Here is a 19,129-nt window from a genome sequence, read left to right as displayed (position 1 = left end):
GGTTATTATTTATTGTATTTGTATCCTGACCAAAGTTAAGGGAAAGATAAAATGTCTTCTTGTGACACAAGAGAGCCTCTTGTGGCGCAGAGTGGTAAGGCAGCTGTCTGAAAGCTTTGCCCATGAGGCTGGGAGTTCTATCCCAGCAGCCGGCTCAAGGTTGACTCAGCCTTCCATCCTTCCGAGGTCGGTAAAATGAGTACCCAGCTTGCTGGGGGGTAAACGGGAATGACTGGGGAAGGCACTGGCAAACCACCCCGTATTGAGTCTGCCAAGAAAACGCTGGAGGGCGTCACCCCAAGGGTCAGACATGACCCGGTGCTTGCACAGGGGATACCTTTACCTTTACCTTTAAAATGTCTTCAGCTTTTCCTAAGACTACCTACTGAATTTTAATCTTAGCTAGGTTGGCCAACTCTGAGTATGGTGCTTCCCGGTGATATGGCAGTAGGCCATGGAGAAGGAAGGGTTAGGGGAGCAGATAGATCGGAGGAGTATAACACCAGAGTCCTGGTGGCTTATTTAATCCAAGACGAGCAATCTCTACCATTGGGGAATCACATACAGAAGAAGAAGAGTTGGTTCTTATATGCCGCTTTTCCCTACCCGAAGGAGGCTCAAAGCGGCTTACAGTCGCCTTCCCATTCCTCTCCCCACAACAGACCCCCTGTGAGGTGGGTGAGGCTGAGAGAGCCCTGATATCACTGCCCGGTCAGAACAGTTTTATCAGTGCCGTGGCGAGCCCAAGGTCACCCAGCTGGTTGCATGTGGGGGAGCGCAGAATCGAACCTGGCATGCCAGATTAGAAGTCCACACTCCTATCCACTTCACCAAACTGGCTCTCACTACACCAAACTGGCTCTCTACAGTTCTAAGAGATTGCCTGGCATTAACCAGAGTCTGACAGCTGCAATGTGAGGTGAAAATTGAATGCACGGGACGTTCAACATTCACCTCAGTCATGCAGGGGTTTCAGGCTCCGGAGACAAAACCTACAAATCTTCTCCATACATTTCTATATCAACACCTGTCCATTTCCCAGAAAGCCAAGTGCATTATCCCGGTGTCTCAGAAGGTGTCTTCTCCTTCATTCATTCTTACGGATGCAAACATTCAAACATTCATGGGTCGAGAACTACAAATGATCCCCTCAGAACCTTTTCCAAAGGAGGAACTTACACGACTCACTTCCTGACTTTCTGTCTTGCTTTCTTACCGTATACATTGGATGCCGTGAGAAGATGTTAGAATGGACTTACCAAGAGCAGGAGGAGAAGAGAAGTAAAGAAGAGGTGCTGAGCAGAGTTGTGGAGTTGGTTGCAGGTGGCAAGGGCTTTTATACCATCTTTGGGGAGCACTGAATGTATGACGCATTTCTGCGTGATCGGCTTAACTATCGGTCTGCTCCCTATGGCATTATTTCCTGGTGTTTAACCTAATGCTACAGTGAGAGCATATTTTACCCTGTGGTCTTCCCTCATCATTCAATATTATAGGACTTGGTCAGAAGTTCAATACAAGCTTATTTGAGTCAGGGCAGGATTGAACCTGCGGCATGTCCCGGCTGACTGCAGTGGACGCAAATCACCGGCTTTGCCTGGAATGTACGCATTTTAATAGTTTAACATCACTCTTTGACCAGCCTCTGGGATCCATTGCCCATTTCAGCCCTCAAGTTTAGTCAAATGATGGCTGCACAAGCCTTTATGGCTGCCCCAACATTCCTCCATGACCTTGGTTGACATCCTTTGTTGGTTACTCAACTGGCCCAGAGGGGAATTTACCTTGACCAAAGGATCAGCCTCCTTTCAAGGGGCCTGATGCCCACATACTAGGGGCAAGCTTTATTGGGACTCTCTTGCCAGAGACATATTATACCTCTGTCTTGGCTGGATTCAATTTCAACCAACTTGGCCAGGCTGTCCAGTGGTGTTGACAGATGGCTGTCTATTAACAGGAAGAGGTGGGTGACATCAGCATACTGGTGGCAACCCAGACCAAACCCCCAGATCAAAAGGGTGAGGAGGGTGCATGTACATGTTAAATAACGTTGGGGGAAGTATCACTCTCTGTGGAACCCCAAATGTGATGCTCAGCACTGAGAGATGCTCCCCCCCTTGCACCACCCTCTGTCCCCAAACTTGGAGAAAGGACTGCAGCCATTTGAGGGCTGTGTCTTGAATCCCTATGTTGGCTAAGTGGTGGGACAGAAGCTTGTGGTTGACCATGTTGAAGTCTAGCAAGAACAGCAGTGTCAACCCATCTTGGTCCAGTTTCCCCTCGAAGTCATCTGTGAGGGTGTCCAGAGATGTCTTGATCCCATGGCCAGGCCAGAAGTCAGACTGGAAAAGGGTCAAATGTTGATGTCTCTTCCAAGAACTCCTGCAGCTGATCTGCAACCACTTGTTTGACAGTCACCTCAAGACTAGACTACTGTAACTCTCTCTACATGGGCCTGCCCTTGACCCTAATCTGGACATTACAACTGATCCTAAATGTTGCAATGCGGGTCCTTACTTGCAGCAGGTACATTGAATAATAGAATCCTAGAGTTGGAAGGGACATCTAGGGTCATCTAGTCCAACCCTCTGCACAATGCAGGAACTCACAACTACCTGCCCAACCACAATGACCCCAGTTTCATTGGCTCCTAGTAGAGTTCTGAGTTCACATCAAGGTTTTGTTTTTAAACTCCAAGCCCATACGTGGTCTGGGCCTGGTATATCTGAGGGACTGCCTGTCTGCATACATCCCCCAGAGAAGTCCAACTGGCCTTGACCAGGGCCAGGGCTTTTTCAGCCTGAAACATTTTTCAACCTTCGAAGAACATCAGAAGTGATGTCATGCCCTTTCCATGAAGTAGGTACAGAAGTAAGATGAGATGAGGGGAACCAACCAATCATTTATCATTTCGATAGTGGAGAATGAGATTAGGCCAGTAAAGCATCAATGATTTCTAGTGATGTTAGCAGCCTACTAGATGAAGAAGAAGAAGAAGAGTTGGTTCTTATATGCCGCTTTTCTCTACCCAAAGGAGTCTCAAAGAGGCTTCCATTCACCTTCCCTTTCCTCTCCCCACAACAGACACCCTGTGAGGTGGGTGAGGCTGAGAGAGCCCTGATATTCCTGCTCGGTCAGAACAGTTTTATCAGTGCCGTGGCTAGCCCAAGGTCACCCAGCTGGCTGCATGTGGGGGAGCACAGAATCGAACCTGGCATGCCAGATTAGAAGTCCGCACTCCTGACCACTACACCAAACTGGCTCTTCATGATGGCACTATCAGGAAAAAAATTTTCACAGTCAGAGTAGTTCAGCAGTGGAATAGGCTGCCTAAGGAGGTGGTGACCTCCCCCTCACTGGCAGTCTTCAAGCAAAGGCTGGATACACAGTTTTCTTGGATGTTTTAGGGTGCTTTGGGCTGAGCCTGCGTTGAGCAGGGGGTTGGACTAGATGGCCTCTATGGCCCCTTCTAACTCTATGATTCTATGATTCAATATCATGGAGTCAGTAGCAAAGTGTACTTATTTATTTTCATGAATTATTATGATGCTGCAATTGGGTTGTTTAACTTTTATGGTATGGCTTTAATGTTTGTATTCTATTTTAAGCTTGTTGTGAATTCCATGGGCCACCGAAGCTGGGAGTGGCAGGATAAAAATTGAAAGAATAAAGAAACAAACAAACACGTTTCTGGAGAAGGCCACATAACCCCTGGGGAGCTCTTGGGTAACCCCATGGTTTAGCTCCCATAATACCCTGATTTCATTAGGCAGTGTGTTCCAACAGACCAGGGAGTAGGCTGAGAAACCCCTTATTGAGGCCAATTTAACCTCTTTAGGGCCATGGATCCTGAGCAGGTTTTGTTGTCTTGATGTTCTTTAGGGGAGGGGAAGCTTTTATGAATCTGCCTTTTAGTGAAGTTGCTCTCTCCTCTAGGCTGTCGTCCATTCCATATTGGAGCACCTTAAGCCTCAGAAATGGAGAAAGGAGGATGCCAGCTGAGCACTTCAAATCCTTCCTTATTTCTCCCCCAGAACAGGACTCTGCTTCCCTCTCTGGCATTGCTCTAATACATTTCTCTCTATCTGGGAAGCCTTCCTTTTATTTCCTTCTCTGGTGTTCCTCCAGGCTTCTCTGACCTTGAAGAGCTGATAACCAGTCCTGCCCATTCACCCAACATTGTCTACATCTGGATATGGTCTGGCCTCATTTCCCCCATGGTCCAGATACTTCTTTTCAATCAAGTGTTGTCTTGCTGCTGTAGCTTCCCTTTGTGCCTGGAAAGGAAGCCAGTTTCCTGGTGCCTCTCCCTCCCTTTGAGGACCATGGGACACACAAGTATCCCAGCTCTAAGCCCTTGGTGGGTATGGGTGAGTCCAGACACAAACTCATGTCTGGACGGGGCGGTACGCCTGTTGGCAATGTTAAGTTCAAAAGGAAATCTGTGATGATGGTGATGCAGTGAGAACAGGTTGAGGCTATCTTCATCATAGAAATGTGGAGCAGGATTGTACAGGGTATGGAAAATCTCCCTCTTGATGTGTCAGATGCATGGACCACACAACTGAGCAAAATGAGCTCAGACCTATAAACATAGAAAATATACGGAAGAAGGGTGAAGAATCCAGACACACGATGCAATTTGCCTTATGGTTCATAAGCAGTGTGCCTGAGGACGAACCTGCTTTGACATTCCACAGTGTTGGAAGGAAAGACATTATTAACTGGATGGCAGCCCCTCAAGCACAGTTTTGCGTTTTGTCTTGCGGCCAATTACAGAATAACACGGCCTCATTTTCAGCAATAGAAAATTAAGAATCATACAATCATAGAATCATAGAGTTGGAAGGGGCCATACAGGCCATCTAGTCCAACCCCCTGCTCAACGCAGGATCAGCCCAAAGCATCCTAAAGCATCCAAGAAAAGTGTGCATCCAACCTTTGCTTGAAGACGGCCAGTGAGGGGGAGCTCACCACCTCCTTAGGCAGCCTGTTCCACTGCTGAACTACTCTGACTGTGAAAATTTTTTTCCTGATATCTAGCCTATATCGTTGTACTTGTAGTTTAAACCCATCACTGTATGTCCTCTCCTCTGCAGCCAACGGAAACAGCATCCTGCCCTCCTCCAAGTGACAACCTTTCAAATACTTAAAGAGGGCTATCATGTCCCCTCTCAACCTCCTTTTCTCCAGGCTGAACATTCCCAAGTCCCTCAACCTATCTTCATAGGGCTTGGTCCCTTGGCTCCAGATCATCCTCGTCATTCTCCTCTGTACCCTTTCAATTTTATCTACGTCCTTCTTGAAGTGAGGCCTCCAGAACTGCACACAGTACTCCAGGTGTGGTCTGACCAGTGCCGTATACAATGGGACTATGACATCTTGTGATTTTGATGTGATGCCCCTGTTGATACAGCCCAAAATGGCATTTGCCTTTTTTAACACCGCATCACACTGCCTGCTCATGTTTAGTTTACAATCCACAAGTACCCCAAGGTCTCGTTCACACACAGTGTTACCTAGAAGCGTATCCCCCATTAAGAAAGGAGGGTTTAAATGAAACGTTGACAAATTATGAAATCCATCCAGTTTTTTGGCCCAGATTTCACAGCAAAAAAAAAAAAAAAACAGCCGGAAATTTGACACTCAAAAGGTACCATCGGATTTCAATGTCTATGTGCTGAATAGCTGAATAAAAAGTATATTTACAATATTGTTCTCACTATACCCATAACGTTGAATGAGACACTCATAATCATTACAATTTTCACTTACTGATATTTCCTAATCCTAAACCTCACCCCAATTTATGCTGCACTCCTCCAAGCAGTTATCGATTGAATCATGCAGCAAGTCTGTTGTAAATTATTGTTATATTCCCAGCCCTCCGTCATATAATGACCAATGATCACCACTATTGGTAGTCAGTTGTGTATTCCGGAATAGGTAAAGGTAAAGGTATCCCCTGTGCATGCACCGGGTCATGTCTGACCCTTGGGGTGACTCCCTCCAGCGTTTTCCTGGCAGACTCAATAGGGGGTGGTTTGCCAGTGCCTTCTCCAGTCATTACCGTTTACCCCCCAGCAGGCTGGGTACTCATTTTACCGACCTCGGAAGGATGGAAGGTTGAGTCAACCTTGAGCCAGCTGCTGGGATTGAACTCCCAGCCTCATGGACAAAGCTTTCAGACAACATTTCTGCTGCCTTACCACTCTGCGCCACAAGAGGCTCTGGAATACCAATGTGTAATCACAACAGACTTTGAAACTTTTCTTCTTCTCTGTGTCTTAGTTGTCAAACCTCGAGTCAACTACAAACACATTAGATAGCAAATGAATGTGAAGGTCTCATATGCCATAAACAACTAAGCCTCTCACCCTGAATGTGGTGGTAGACAGTGCCATCAGGTCACTGCTGATTTATGGCGACTTACTAGGGTTTTCAAGGAAAGAGCTAAACAAAGGTGGTTCATTTTTCCCTGCCTGCGTGCTAGTCTCCCATTAAGGGTTAATCCAGCTGACCATACTGAGATAGGACTAGCCTGGGCCATCCAAGTAACCTAGAAGTACTTGTTTGCTCTCAAAATTCATAGCAGACCATTGGTGAATAAATTTTGCAGGACGAAGTTGTGTTATCTCTGGATCAGAAACAAGGGCATAGCACCAATTCTTCTTGGTGGGCCAGAGGTTTCAGTTAACCACATCAGAACACTGCCCGTGAGATGTACATAGAATCATAGAATCATAGAATCATAGAATCATAGAATCATAGAATCATAGAATCATAGAGTTGGAAGGGGCCATACAGGCCACCCCTAAATGAAATCCAACAGCAGCCACTCAGAAGGTTCTAGGGAGCTCCTGGGTAGGGACAATAGCAACAGCTCTCCACTATCAAAAGAAGACTGGCATGAGGGGATGAAGGTGGCGTAGGATAGAGGAGAAGGAACAAAGAGTCCTTAGCTGTGTGAGGACAAGCAGGACTTAGGGCTGATCCTGCGTAGAGCAGGGGGTTGGACTCGATGGCCTGCATGGCCCCTTCCAACTCTATGGTTCTATGATTCTATGATTCTATGACAGCTAGTGGAAGCAGGAAGATGTTCAACCTGCAAAAGATGGGGTAGATTAGCTTCCAGATCAAATTCAAAACTTTGGTTTCGACCTTTAAGACCTGGGTCCTATCTATCTGAGGGACTGCTTATCTCCTTATGCCTCTTGCAGGGCTCTTCACTCTGTGGGTTTAAATATGCTGGCTGTCCCGGGGCCACGGACCAGGCCCAGAGCATTTTCAACTTGGCCTCACCCGGTGGAATGAGCTCCCAGAAGAGCTAATGGCCCTGATGGAGCTTTCTGGGTTCCACAGGGCCTGCAAGACAAAGCTCTTCCATCAGGCATTGGGTTGAGGCCTGGGTGGAGACCAAAGTTACCAATCTGGAGATGCCACCCTGCTTTTTTACAATCAAGGCTCCCCGGACTAACATCACCAAGAGTCATCCATGTAAGGACCAAAGACTGGGACCAACAGGGCTGTGGGTCTGGGAGGGAGTTAGGAAATTGATTATGCCACCATGCATTGTAAAAAAGGGGTTTTTATGTAGTTTTATGCCTATTGGAACTGTCCATAGAGTTTTCATGGCAAAGATAATGGAGTGGTTTGCCATTTCCTTCTCCAGTGGATCACCTTTTGTCAGAGCTCTCAGCTATGACCTGTCCGTCTTGGGTGACCCTGCACGGTATAGCTCATAGCTTCACTGAACTACGCAAGCCCCCTTGCCACAACAAGGCAGCGATCCTTGAAGGGGGTAATACTTTGGCCACCTCATGAGAAGGAAGGACTCCCTGGAGAAGAGCCTAATGCTGGGAGCGATCGAGGGCAAAAGAAGAAGGGGACGACAGAGAATGAGGTGGCTGGATGGAGTCACTGAAGCAGTAGGTGCAAACTTAAATGGACTCCGGGGAATGGTAGAGGACAGGAAGGCCTGGAGGATCATTGTCCATGGGGTCGCGATGGGTCAGACACGACTTCGCACATAACAAGAACAAATGTAGTTTTATATTCTGTAATTTGTATTGGTTTAATAGCTTGTAAGCCGCCACAAGATGGCTGGGGCCGAGAGTGGCGGTCCAAAGATTGAATAAATAAATAAAATTAAGTAAATAAATAATAGATTGCTGGCACTAAAGAGACGGGGCACAAAGGAGAGCTGGACATGTAGGGTTTGCAGAAGAAAGGTATAAATGGCATGATCTTAGTGCTTTGAAGAAGAAATGATGTGATTTTGTATCAGTGGCGGAAACAGGTTTGTGGACAGATGTGGCAGCCTGTCGGGGACCCGCTTGCTAACTGAAAAACCAGGGTGCCCCTTTGAAGAAAACGTCACGCCAGGCCTGGTGAACGATACAACAGGAACAAGCTTTATTTCAGCAACGTGGAGTCCGCTGGTATGGAGTAAGAGCTTCCACCGAACTCCAGGTGGAAGCTCCCTTTTATACAAAACCCACCTCCTTAGGCTGTATTGCCCCACCCAGTACTTGCGGAGGGAACATGCTGATACAATCATGACTCATGCACATATGCGAGGTTTTCCGGGGTTCCTGATGGCCCATTTTCCTGGAACAAAGGGCCATCTCCGGGCCCTTGTCAAAAGGTGGAGGGGGACATTGAGGTTCTTTAGCGGCCATTGCCACCTCAACGATCGGGTGGGGCGCCCAGCTGCCGGCTTGCCTATGATCACCATGCCCTACCTCCGTGATCGCGGGCGCCTCTGATGGCGGGGTTCGGTCCGGTTCCCCAGCCACCAAGGACCGAACCACGACATTCTGCCCCCCCAAAGGTCCATTCTCCAACCCCCCGGGACGGCCAGGATACCGCTTGTGGAAACGTTCAGTGAGTCGGGGCGCAAGGACGTCCGCTGCCCAGACCCATTCCCGGTCCCCCAAAGCGAAGTCCTTCCATTCCACGAGGTACTGCAACTTCCCCCTGTGGAGTCTAGAGTCCAGGATATCCGCCACCTCGTGGTGCTCCCCCCCCGGCAGGACCTCGGGCGCTGGCGGGGAAAACACGGGGTGCCAAACGTCACCGTCCGGAGTTTTTTTTAGAAGGCTCACGTGAAAGACGGGATGGATGTGCCGGAGGTTCTTGGGGAGCTTGAGCTTGACCGAAACTTCGTTGATCGGGGCCAAGACCTCGAAAGGCCCCAAAAACCGAGGGCCTAGCTTCTTGCTGGGCAAATTCAACCGTAGGTTCCGGGTGGAAAGGTAAACTCGATCCCCCGGTCGGATCTCTTCAGCTGGTCGTCTCTTCCGGTCGGCGTCCTCTTTCTGCGCTGCCTTGACTTTGTGGAGCTGCTCCTGCAGCGACTTCCAGCAGCTCCCGGCACGCTTCCCCCACTCGCGAAGGTCGGCCGATTCCCGGGCGGGGACCTCTCCAAGCTCCGGGAAGTGTCTCAGGTCTGTCCCGTAGACGACGGCAAAAGGCGACATCTCCGTGCTGCTGTGGTCTGCGTTGTTGTACGCGAACTCGGCCAGGGGGAGCAGGGGCACCCAGGTGTCTTGATGATAGGAACCGAAACACCGCAAGTACTGCTCCAGTACTTGATTAACCCGCTCGGTCTGCCCGTCCGTCTGGGGGTGGTAAGCGGAGCTCAGCCCTTGCTCGATGTCTAACAGGCGCAGGAAAGCTTGCCAAAACCGGGACACGAATTGTGAGCCCCGATCGGAAATCACCTTGTCCGGCAGCCCGTGCAGTCGGAACACGTGATCCAGGAACATCCGAGCCAACTGTGAGGCACTGGGGACACTGGCGCAAGGAATGAAATGGGCCTGTTTGGAAAATAGATCTACCACCACCCAGATCACCGTTTTCCCCTTGCTGGGAGGCAAGTCTGTTATAAAGTCCATGGAGATCACTGACCACGGCCGGGTCGGGACCTCGAGCGGGTGCAGCAGACCTTTCGGCTTGCCAACCCCCGGCTTGCAGGTCAGGCAGACAGGACAACCACTGACGTAAGCTTTTGTGTCCCGCCGCAGACTGGGCCACCAAAACCGCCGCCGGGCCAACTTCCAGGATTTTACGAAACCGAAGTGCCCGGCGGTCTTAGCATCGTGGCAGAGGCTGAGGGCTTCCCGTCGTAGCCCTTCCGGGACGTAGACAGCCTCCCCCCTCCGCCAGAGACCGGAGTCCAAAATCAAAGAGTCCCGGAGCTCAGCCAGCTCCTCGTCTGTCCCGTAGGCTGCCACTAGGCGGTCTCGGAGCGGGGCGGTCGCCGGGTCGGGCTCCCATTCCTCCCTGGCCCGACGCCTAGTGACGACCCCCCGTCCCAGCTGCTCCTCACCAAACACGGACCTGGTGCAGGGAGCGTACCCCTCCCCATAATGCGGCAGACGGGAGAGGGCGTCCGCGAGGAAATTCTCTTTGCCGGGGATGTGACCAAGCTTGAAATTGTACCGCGAAAAGAACTCCGCCCACCTCATCTGTTTGGCGTTCAGGGATCGCGGTTGCCGGAGCGCCTCCAGATTCTTGTGATCTGTCCAGACCTCGAACGGCTCCTCTGTTTCCTCCAGCCAATGCCGCCATTCGGTGAGGGCGAACTTAATCGCAAACGCCTCCTTCTCCCAGGTAGACCAGTTCCGCTCCGTTTCGGCGAATTTTCGTGAGAGGTAGGCCGCCGGCCTCAGCTGTCCCGCCTTGTCTCGCTGCAGGAGAACCGCCCCGGCTGCTGCGTCGCTGGCGTCGACTTGTACCACCATCGGCTGGGTTGGGTCGACGTGCAGTAGCGTGGGCTCAGACGCGAAAGCTTGCTTGAGGGCCAGGAACGCTGCCTCCGATTTCTCATTCCAGCCGAGCGCTGCGCTGGGCCGCGTGGCGCGAGGACCTCTCCCCTTGGTACCTAGCAAGTCCGTGAGGGGAGCCACTACGGAGGAGTATCTGGGGATGAAGCCTCTAAAAAAGTTAGCAAACCCCAGGAAGCTTTGTAGCTGTTTCCGAGTGCGGGGCCTTTCCCAGGCCAGCACCGCCTGCACCTTCTCGGGGTCCATAGCTATGCCCTGGGCTGAGATGCGGTAGCCCAAATAGTCCAGGGAGGGACGGTGGAATTCGCACTTAGCCAGCTTCACGTATAGGTGGTTTGCCAGCAGGCGCTTTAACACCTCCCTCACCAGGGTCACGTGCTCTTGGGGATCTTGGCTGTAGATCAGGACGTCATCCAAATAAACAACCACCCCCTGAAACAGAAGGTCCTGCAACACCTCATTAATTAGACTCATGAAAACCCCAGGTGCCCCGCTTAAACCGAACGGCATCACTTTAAATTCGAATTGTCCCAATTGACAGTTAAACGCTGTTTTCCACTCATCCCCCTCCCGGATGCGTACCCGGTAGTACGCCTCCCTTAGGTCCAGCTTAGTGAACAGAGTCCCTTTGCCCAGCCGGGCCAGCAAATCCGGGATCAGCGGGAGGGGGTAAGCGTTCCCCGCTGCGATGGCGTTGAGGCCCCGGTAGTCCTGGCACAGCCGTCGGGACCCATCCTTTTTCCGGACGAACAAGACTGGAGCTCCCATGGGACTGGAAGCGGGCCGGATGAAACCTCGGGCCAGATTTTTACCCAAAAACTCCCGGAGGTCCTTGAGCTCACCCTCACTCATCTTGTAGATGCGCCCTTTGGGTAGTACCGCCCCCTCTGGGATGTTGATAGCGCAGTCCGTGCGGCGGTGTGGGGGTAGCTCGTCCGCTTCCCGCTCGCTGAAAACGGCTGCGAGGTCTCGGTACTCTGGCGGGACCTCGGGCTCTGGTATCTCCTGCTGCGCCGCCGCCGCTCCCCTGGGACGCGCCGCCGTCCTCTTGTGGCTGGAATTCTCGTGGGGGACCCGATGCCGTGCACCCACCGTCAAGTCGAACTTCAGGGTCCCCGCCCGCCAGTCCACCACGGGGTTGTGTTCCTTCAGCCAATCCAGGCCCAACACCGCCCGATATCCCGCTACGGGGACCTGGATCAGCCACCGCAGCTCTTGGTGGTCCCCTATGTGGATGGCGATAGGACCCACCTCCTCCCCGAAAGGTCCCCCCTGAATCGGGCTGCCGTCCATCTGGACGAAAACCAGGGGAACCTTCCGAATGCGCTTCGGTAGCCCCAAAGCCCGGGCTATCTGGGGGTGGACCATGCTGTGGTCGCATCCAGAGTCCAAAAGAGCCTCCCCCACCCAACTTAGTCCGTTCTCCGGGTTCCGGAGCTCTAAAATTACCACGTTCGGAGGTCGCGCCTCATGCTGTAGGGGTTTTCCCTCGCACCGCGGGACCTGCTGCCCGGCGCCGTCTACAGCAGGTCCTGGCCGTTTCCCGTCGCCTGGGCGCTTCCCGGTTCGTTGCGGAGGTCCTCCGCCCGGCGTGCCTGCTGGGGGCGTGTCGCACCTCCCCCCTGGGAGAGCCCGCGGTCCTCCCCCCCTTGCCGTTGGCACGCTGCTGCGAAATGTCCTGACCCCCCGCATTTCAGGCACAGACCTTCCCGGCGTCTCCTTTCCCGCTCGGGGTTCGGGGGTCGTTTGGGGCGAGAGTTGTCGGGGCCCGGTCTCGGCGCCTCGGCTGACCCGCCTTGCCTCCCGGGGGGGTGCGGCGGCCCAACCCAGGCTGGCTTCCAGCTTGGCAACCACAAAACACCACCCCTCCAGTGTAGACAGATCTTCTTCCGTCCCCTTGATCACGGCCCATTCCCTAAGCTTCGGGTTAAGGCCCTCCCGGAAGTACTCGATTTGGGTCTCCTCGTTCCAGGAGAACACCTTGCCTGCTTCCCTCCGGAAAATGTCTATATAGTCCATAACCCCCCTAGTACCCTGTCGAAGTCCCTTGATCCGACTCTTTGCCTTGTCCTCAGCCTGGGGGTCCTGGAATCGTCGGCGGAGCGCGACCACGAAGTCCTGCAGGTCCCGAGTTGCCGGGTCGCCGCGCTCGGCCAACCCTAGGTACCACTGACCCGCCTTGCCCTGGAGACACGAGGCCACCCCCCAGACCAAGTCCTCGGAGTCCTCATACCGGTCTCCATACCTCCGGGCATGCGTCAGCGCGTGGAGGAGGAACTGCGGGAGGTCGTCCGGCGTCCCGTCGAAACGCGCCTTAAGCTCTGGGGGGGAACGTTTTGGAGAGTAGTCCGACCCCCTCCGGATCCGGGATTCTCGGCGTCCGCCGTCTCGTCCTGCTCCGCTCCACCGGCTACCAACTTGCCCAACGACGCCGTGCCGCTCCCTGCCTTGCACGTCGCTCCTGCGTTGGTCCGGCTCTCGCCGCCCCGTCGGCTCACCCGCTCCCCCGAGATCCTCTGCTGTCTCGCCTCTCCGCTGGCCGTCTCGCCTACTCGGGACTGAAAACTGCTCCGGGTCGGGGTCCGGGGCCCGCTCACCAGTGCCGGGCTCGTCCTCGTCGCTGGAGACGTCCTCACTCGACGCGATCCCCTCCGCCGTTGTATTACCAGTCCCTCCGGGCCCGGCCCGAGCTTGCTCACGGGCTTCAGCTGCCTGCAAGCGCCTGGCCAAGTCCGCCATGGCCCGCCGCAGGTCCTCTAGGGATTCCTCAGGTCCTACCGGGCGAAGCGCCTGCCTCAGCTGGGTGTCCCAGGTTGGGGCCAACCCCCCAGACCTCGGCGCGCTCCCCGCCGTGCTTGGGAACCCCATGGCCCGGCGCCTTCCCTTGGCCGCCACTGCCGAGGGTCTCGGGGTCCCGGACAGCTGCTCCTGGCCCCCCGATTTTCGGAGGAAATCTCCCGGGGACATTAAACTCATGTTCCCGGGGTTCGTGGGGGTCGAGACCGCCCCGTTGCTTGAAAACGCCATCTCTGGATCCGTCCCGATAAGCGCTCGGATGCGATGCCGACCCTGGAGTTCGGTGGGAAGCTCTTACGATGTCGGGGACCCGCTTGCTAACTGAAAAACCAGGGTGCCCCTTTGAAGAAAACGTCACGCCAGGCCTGGTGAACGATACAACAGGAACAAGCTTTATTTCAGCAACGTGGAGTCCGCTGGTATGGAGTAAGAGCTTCCACCGAACTCCAGGTGGAAGCTCCCTTTTATACAAAACCCACCTCCTTAGGCTGTATTGCCCCACCCAGTACTTGCGGAGGGAACATGCTGATACAATCATGACTCATGCACATATGCGAGGTTTTCCGGGGTTCCTGATGGCCCATTTTCCTGGAACAAAGGGCCATCTCCGGGCCCTTGTCAAAAGGTGGAGGGGGACATTGAGGTTCTTTAGCGGCCATTGCCACCTCAACGATCGGGTGGGGCGCCCAGCTGCCGGCTTGCCTATGATCACCATGCCCTACCTCCGTGATCGCGGGCGCCTCTGATGGCGGGGTTCGGTCCGGTTCCCCAGCCACCAAGGACCGAACCACGACACAGCCCCATGCTCAGGATGGGAAATAGTTTGTTTCACTATTCTGGTGCCTGCTTCATCTCCAAATATCATCAGGAGAATTTTTTTAAGTGATCTCATGTTTTCCATCACTTTACATCAGAGGAAAACCTGGGTGTAAACTGCACGGAGCTTTTATTCCAACCCCAGGTCGATTCAGTCCCTGCCCTCTACACAGAATGCGATTTCCGTTTGGATTTGGGGCGATTTAAATTTTCCTTCTGCAGCAAGAAGGATTGATCCGGAGTGACCCTACCTTTATTGTGTGATATCTCGGAGTGCTTTTAATGCTCAAGATATTTTAAAATCTGGATTGGGAAACCAAGCTCCGTGGTAGAGAACCTCTGATAGGCCACACCTGGTCATGTGACATGCTTGCCTTAAAGGAGAAGCCCCTAATTTATCTCAAATTCTGTCGGTCCTGGATTTTTTCTTCCCTCCTCTGCCTTTTTCGATCTTCTCCCCCACCCCTCCAAGAAAAGAAAGAGGCTCCCTGCCTGGCTTCTCCCCCCCTTCAAGAAAAGAAAGAAAGAGGCTTGGCTCCCCCCCCTTCTGAACTACCCTAACCATATGCAGAAGACTTTCCTGTTTCAATGGGGAGGGGGGGAATAGGAAGACCCGAGTTCAAAGCGATCTGAATTCAACAGGATTGACAATGGAATAAACAAAGTAAGTGCAGACTCTGCCCTAGAAGCAAAACAGCATAACACTGGGCATCCCACAAACGTTTATACTCTTGCTTCAATCTGTGTAGTTACCGTTCTCTACCCTTTCTATGAGGGAAGAGAAAGAGTTGTGGATACATAACTATTTGTCTTAACTCGGTCTCTGCCCAAGTTTGAAACATTCAAGTGGGTCGCCGTGAAGTAACACGACAAAATTTGTGACCGATGGGACCTTTAAGACCAACAAAGATTTATTCAAGGTGTGAGCTTTCGTTAGAGGAAGCGTGCATGATCAAGAAAGTTCATGTCTTGAATCAATCTTTGTCGGTCTTCAAGGTGCTATTTGACTTGAAATTTGCTATCCAAATTTCAAACAGTCGATTGAAATGAATTTGCATTGCAGGGGGACTTTTTCTGGACCTTACGAAGGACACAGACAATCTCATTTGGCTTAAAATTCGGGCAAAGCTTTATTGTTATGGAAATGAATGATGGTGAACCAGGAGCGGATCCTCCCCCTTGCAGCCATCCAAATTGGTGCAGGTAAATTTCAGTAGCCATGTTGGTTGTATCTGGGTGGAGAAGGGAAAGCCAAAACTGCAAATAGCACCAAAGAAAGGACATGGCCCTATTACCTCAGGCTTGGTAAAATACAAATGTGAATGAATTAACTCCAAGTTCAAAGGTAATAAAGGGGTCAAATTTATTTACAGTCAGCATTCCACAAACAATAAGAACTGTCCATCAATTAAAGAGGACACATCAACTCATCCGTCTTCACATTCCCTATGCCATGCCCCTAAATTCCAAGGAAACAAATGATGACCCTATAATCCATGTTTCTTCTTGCATTTGGCTCATAAATTTCAATAACAAAATAAAAGATATCCACATTCCTCTTTTTTTTCTTTTCTGTTGGATTTCCCAATGAGGTTTGAAATTATTTATTCCAACCCCATTGGAAGGGATAAGTATTTGATTTCTCCCTATATCTTCACACTTTGGGGGTATCTTTAAGTATTTGAAAGGTTGTCACTTGGAGGAGGGCAGGATGCTGTTTCCGTTGGCTGCAGAGGAGAGGACACGCAGTAATGGGTTTAAACTACAAGTACAACGATATAGGCTAGATATCAGGAAAAAGTTTTTCACAGTCAGAGTAGTTCAGCAGTGGAATAGGCTGCCTAAGGAGGTGGTGAGCTCCCCCTCACTGGCAGTCTTCAAGCAAAGGTTGGATACACCCTTTTCTTTGATGCTTTAGGATGCTTAGGGCTGATCCTGCGTTGAGCAGGGGGTTGGACTAGATGGCCTGTGTGGATCCTTCCAACTCTACGATTCTATGATTCTATGATTCTATGATCAAGAGAGTCCCAGAATCCCTGCTTTCATATTCCAGCTATTGGATCCCATCTCAAGAATGGACTTTCAGTACCGGCCCTAACTTCTGGATGAAGAGATAACTTTGCAGATGGTGTGTGTGACCTTGCATCAGTTCTACCACTCCAATATAGGCATTTGTAAATAACTCATTCCGTTTTTCCACCCAATGTTCATCCTGATGGCTCTCCTTCCATTGGCAAACCTTACTGGACTACAATCCCAGGATCAGCCTTGTAAGTCTCCCTTCCCTGTCCTCCTTCCTCTCAACATTATCTTCCTGATTACTGACATTTGCTTTTCTTTTTAAATAATTTGATGTAATTTGCATTAATAAAGCAGTAACAGCAAAGATAAAGTCTTCCCATGAGGCTGGGAGTTCAATCCCAGCAGCCGGCTCAAGGTTGACTCAGCCTTCCATCCTTCCGAGGTCGGTCAAATGAGGACCCAGCTTGCTGCTGGGGGGTAAACGGTAATGACTGGGGAAGAGAATGGCAAACCACCCCGTATTGAGTCTGCCATGAAAACGCTAGAAGGCGTCACCCCAAAGGTCAGACATGACTCGGTGCTTGCACAGGGGATACCTTTACCTTTACCTTTTAACAGCAAAGAAAAGATTAGAACAGTAATCTGACAAACAACGTGGTCTTCTGTTCTTTAAGATAATGCCAATATTCTCTTAATTTTTAAAACACATGGCAACTTTTGCTGCATCCATCTTGATGCAATTGAAAACCTAACTGCAGTTGTCACATGAAAAAAATATCCGTAGCAAACACTGGCAAATTCTCAGGAAATATACCTAACAACATGTGTTTAGTATCTAGCGGAAACTGAACTTTAAGCACCCTCTGCAATTTCTCATAAATTTTGATCCAAGATACTTTTTCCATGACTCCTCCAACAGCTATAGAATCATGAGTCTTCCAACAGCTCCCATCACATTGGCTTAGAATCGTAGAATAACAGAGTTGGAAGGGCCCTCCTGGGTCATCTAGTCCAACCCTCTGCACTAGGCAGGACACTCACAACCCTATCGCTCATCCACTGTCACCTGCCGCCCCCTTGAACCTTCACAGAATCAGCCTCTCTGTTAGATGGCTCTCCAACCTCGGTTTAAAAATCTGCAAAGAAGGAGAAACCACCACCTCCCGAGGAAGCCTGTTCCACTGAGAAACCGCTCTACCTGTCAGGAATTTATTCCGGATGTTTAGATGGAATTTCTTTTGCATTAATTTCATCCCATTGGTTTTGGTCCATCCCTCTGGGACAAGAGAGAACAATTTATATCTTTTGGTGAAAGCTACCACCTACAGAACATCTTATACCAAGTATCTCTCAATTGTTGACATTTTGTCAATTTTTATATTCCTAGTCCAGTTCTCACACATCAAGGACATCTCTTCTGCCTCCACTTTACCATGAAGGTTTTTACTTGCTCAGATTCAGTTTCCAGTCTTAACAGACGCTTGTTAATTATTCCTTCACCCAAGATATTAATTGTATATTATTAGGTTAAGAAGTTTATAGAAATAAACGAACATTTGGATTTGAAAAAAAATATACACAGCCTGCGGAATTCTTTATTTTGGCTTTGTAAATTATTTCTAGCAGGTGGGTTTCATTTGCAATAACTTCCAATTCAAATTCAGTTAAATTTCTGAGATTTCAATCACAGTTTTTTTTTGTTCTTGGTGCAACATACTATAAGTTAGGATTTGTTAAACATTGATCCTACCATCTGGTTGCACTTGTTTGAAATTCTCTCTTTAATGTCCTCATTCTTCTTGTTGGGTAAGAAGCCCTGAACTTTAAACCAAGAAGCACTATCCATTAGATACAATCTTTGATTTGAACAAATCTCAGTCAAAGAAGGCGAAATAATTTTTGCCCTAAGCACAGGAGTGCATGGGCATCAAACCCCTTGAAAAGAAGAAGAAGAAGAAGAAGAAGAAGAAGAAGAAGAAGAAGAAGAAGAAGAAGAGTTGGTTCTTATATGCCACTTTTCCCTACCCGAAGGAGGCTCAAAGCGGCTTACAGTCGCCTTCCCATTCCTCTCCCCACAACAGACACCCTGTGGGGTGGGTGAGGCTGAGAGAGCCCTGATATCACTGCTCGGTCAGAACAGTTTTATCAGTGCCGTGGTGATCCCAAGGTACCCAGCTGGATGCATGTGGAGGAGTGCAGAATCGAATCTGGCATAGAATCATAGAATCATAGAACCATAGAGTTGGAAGGGGCCATACAGGCCATCTAGTCCAACCCCCTGCTCAACGCAGGATTAGCCCTAAGCATCCTAAAGCATCCAAGAAAAGTGTGTATCCAACCTGCCAGATTAGAAGTCTGCACTCCTAACCACTACACCAAGCTGGTTCTCCTTATGCAAAAAGAAGCTCCTTTGGGTACAACTTTGGACCATTTTGGGTAACTGGAACTCAACCCAATGACATTGACCCTGTACCTACATGAATATTGGGGCAGCCAGAATTTGACTCGACTTACGGGCTAAAGTGGCCAATGAACCTTGGGTGGTGGGACGAAGAATAATATCAGAATTTTAACATTTGTGTATTCCAGGCATAGCAGGTGATTTACTTCCACTGTAGTCATCCAGGTGATGCTGCAGGTTCATCCCTGACCTGACTCAGGTAAACTAGGGTAGAACATATGACCAAGTCCTATACTACTGAATG

This window comes from Paroedura picta, chromosome 1, assembly GCF_049243985.1.
Source record: "Paroedura picta isolate Pp20150507F chromosome 1, Ppicta_v3.0, whole genome shotgun sequence".
NCBI classification, from domain to species: domain Eukaryota; kingdom Metazoa; phylum Chordata; class Lepidosauria; order Squamata; family Gekkonidae; genus Paroedura; species Paroedura picta.
This window is presented reverse-complemented; position numbering follows the sequence as displayed.